Consider the following 3,872-nt stretch of genomic DNA (forward strand, 5'->3'; position numbering starts at 1 on the left):
TGGGGAGGGGAGGGGGGAATATAATAATAATTAATAATAATAATAAAAGAAAGAAATGAATAACTTATTGGAAGAAATTGGAGAAACATTTTTGGTGTCAGTGCTTTGATTTCTTGAGCTGCACGGTCTGACTTACTATTATTTTCATTTATTCTTTTTTTTTTTTTTTTTTGAATGATGTCCTGTCACCACCCCAGATAAAATGATCTTCCAGAGCGTTCCTTTCTGAGCAACCCCATCGCCTTGTTCCCCACCTTTCCCATCTCATCTCACCTCTTGTCTCTGTCTAGACTAGGAAAGGAGGGCAGGCAAGTGCCCAGGCTACCCCAGACCCCGCACGAAGACATGAGCCTTCGTTCACGGCAGTGTCTTCACTTAATGACATAATATGGGATGCTTCAAGTCATGGTAGTTCAATCAAATTAGCTAATTCTATCTTTTAAGAACCTTATATTTTTTTTTCCTGGTCTAGACAGACTCTGTTTAGATTACCAACATTTACAAGTGTGTATGTGTGCGTGTGTGCATATGTGAGTGCATACGCGTGTGCATATGCGTATGCACACACATAACCTGATAGGGGCGTGCGTGTATACTGTGTATGTTTGTATATATATATGTATATATCTGGATGTATACATATATATATATTTAATATGTGTGTATCACCACACATATCCATGCATGCAAACATAACTTTGTAATTTAGTACTTGCCTTCAAGGGTAAAATGCCTTGTCTATAATGGGTTGCAAAATTTGAAAGTAAGGTCTGGTACAATGTCAGTGCTGTCTGATATCTTAATTTTCTGATATCTCCTCTTTTTCTCTAGAGAGTTTTATGTTCCTAACTATGCCAATGTTTCAGTCCTTAATTTCCTTGAGTAGTGTGTGTGAGAGATATCTTTCCCCATTTTTAAAGAACTGTTAAGAACAACAACAAAAAAATAAGTGATATGAGTATGTAATTCTTTCTCAGGAGTATGCACTATTTTATTTTCTTCTGTTTCCTAAAGCTTTGCCCGCTTGGCTTATGAGCTTCTTCAAAGAGGACTAGAGATCCCTACACAATATATCAGGTACAGAGAAAAAAAATCCACAATTCTGATATTCTGATATTTTTTTTTCTTTTTTTCAAATCAAAGCCAGTTGTTTCAGAATTCTGTAGGTGCACTTCTTTAAAGAAGCTCAAAGGGAATAATTTGAAGGAGCTAAAAACTATAAGTTGAAATCAAGGTGTAATATTGCAAAGAAAATAAGAGCTGTGTTGAATGTTACTGCACTTGCTTGTCACCAGGGGTTTGCACCCAGGCAGGAAAGGCGTTGCCATGTGAGCTGGCTCCTCGTGACGGGAGTGGGGAGGGTTTGCCAGGGAATATCCTGGTTTCTCATCTCAGTCTGAGGAAGTCTGTTTCTCTTAGAAAGCTTTTCAAAAATGTCTTGTGACTCTTGTTTTGGAATGAGTCGGTGTGGTAGGGGGAAAACTTCTTAACTCCGATGTTTTTCTCAGTGGTTTGGTGTGTGACAGGATGTCTTATGCTTAGGATTTTGGAGGGGTGGAGGGGAAGTCTGATTTCTTTCCTTTTTTTTTTTTTCTTTTCACCTCTCTCTCTCTCTCTCTTATATGGTAAAAATAATGCTAAAGTGTAAGGATGTGAATTTCTGTTTGGATTCTGCAGTATTGGGTAATTGCATGTATTTCTCAGTGGGGCAGGGTTTGTTCACTAATGCATCTTTTTGCTCATGTCAGAACAGTTTCTGTGTGTGTGGGGGGGTAAATCCTGTCTCTCCTGGAGTCACTGGCAAAACTCCAGTGGGGCCAGTCCTCCCCCAGGACCCCTGTTAATTCTGCAGCACCTAGTGCCACCAACCCAGGCAGGCACACCTGTACTCCTAACGGGAAAGAGAGAAACCTTAGCCTTGGCTTCGTTCCTAAATATCTTCCAGAGTGGGTGGATGGGGGAGAAATCATTTAGCAATACTCTTCTCAACCTCCAACAAAATATTCTTAAAGCAAAGCAAATGAACCTCATGATTCCTACCCACAACGTCCTTAGCTTCCTAGGGGATGGCAGCAAGTGGAGGTCTCAGCCCTTGTCCCCTGCCTGTGGGTTGGACACGTGGCAAGAGAAGTCCAGGGACTGTCCTGCCTTGATCAGCCCTAGGGAGCACCCACCCTTCTGGAGATCCTCCTCATCCATGTAAATTTGGTCCTGCTGGGGCAGAGTGCTCATCAGGGGGAAACTGAGGCAGGTGGCTTTGTCTAGGGATTGCTGGGATGACATGGAGGTGGCCTTCAGCCCTGGTCTCTGGTCAACTTTAGGCAGGTCCCTGGCAGCCAGCAGTGGGTTTAGCAATTGGCAGGTCCTTGGGGATTTCCCTAGTGGAGGTGTGGATCCTTGTGTTACATAGATCTCATTGATCCCCCACCAGGATCCACGTTGGGGCCTCCCATATTGAAGAGCAGCCCCAAGGCAGCCTCTGGCCCTCCAAAGCCCACCCCTTGCCAATCACTCCCCTCCATCCCCATTTCAGCAACCCCCTGGGGGAGGAGAAACTGGGCTCCAGCACAGGGCAACCCCAGCAGGGGGATGTATGAGGAAGGGAAAGAGGACACGTGTATGTATGAGGAGGAATGAATGGCATCACCCGAAAGTACAACTCCTTACTCTAGCCATGGAAAATATTTGCTGAAACCCATCTCAAAGCGTTAAACACTACTTTGCCTTGGTGAGGAGCCTGTGGGTCCAAACCCTCCAACATCCCCAGCCTGGAGGGGCTCCTGAGCACTGGGGAGACCCCAAGTCAGAGCTCAGTCTTCCATCTCCCCAGATGCATGCACAGGGACATGGGGGACCTGCCCCTGTCACCCAGGAGCTTTCAGATGAAGGTCCAGTGGGATGCTGAGGATGGCCCTTCTTTGTTTTGAGAGGGGTGCTGGGGATGCTCCTTCCTTTTAAATGGGGAAGACAACCTAGAGCATCACACCACAACTGTGAATTAATGGGAAGAGGGAACTACTTCTCAGGGAAAGATCTGCACACGTGTGAGGACCCTATCCTGCTGCTGATGATATGTCCCCTAGGTGCAGGTTTGGTCTCCTGGAGCAGGACCTAAACCTTGGTAAGGTCAAAGAGAGAGTTTCAGTTGACTCCTGGTGACTTTGGATCTGCCTCTTGTGCATCCTACCTGGAGGAGACAGACAGTAAATGCCAAGCTGTGCTTTGCTCAGATGAAAGAAAGGCAAATGTAAAATCCCCATTGATTTCAGAGGGACTACCTTCCCCCACCTTTTTCTGGTTTTGTTTTATGCTCCTTAAGGTCTGGAGACAAAGTCCTTGAGGCTCCTGCTTTAAAAATATAGAGGGAAAAGCATGGTGTAGGAGCGTAGCCATCCACCTCTGCACTTGCCTATAGCCTAGTGCTGGTCCCAGAGGGACTCATCCAGTGCTTGGTGGCTGTGGGTGCTGGGGATGGAGATCCCCCCCCGAGTCTAATTCCAGCCTCCTGCTGGAAAACATTTTCCTGCTCCCCTGCACTTTCCCAGCCTGACTACTTGTGTTGGCTGGGCAGCTCAGACGTTTATCTGATAATTGAGTTATTAAAAGATTTGGTTTCCTTGGGATCATAAATCAATAAACAGGAGGATTAACACGGCAGCTTTGCTTTTTAACTCAAGGGAAAAGTTTGAGGAGAGACTGTGAAAAGTTTGTTTTCAAACCAAACAGGTGGGTTGCTGTAAATTTTATTTTATTCTTAGTCTCTCTCTCTCTCTCTCTTTTTTTTTTTTTTTGGATAACAACTCTGTTTTCTGTTGGAAATAGCTTTGTTTTCGTACTCTCCCCGACTTTTTTTTATTTTATTTTTTTTTCTG

This window comes from Anser cygnoides, chromosome 3, assembly GCF_040182565.1.
Source record: "Anser cygnoides isolate HZ-2024a breed goose chromosome 3, Taihu_goose_T2T_genome, whole genome shotgun sequence".
Taxonomy (NCBI): domain Eukaryota; kingdom Metazoa; phylum Chordata; class Aves; order Anseriformes; family Anatidae; genus Anser; species Anser cygnoides.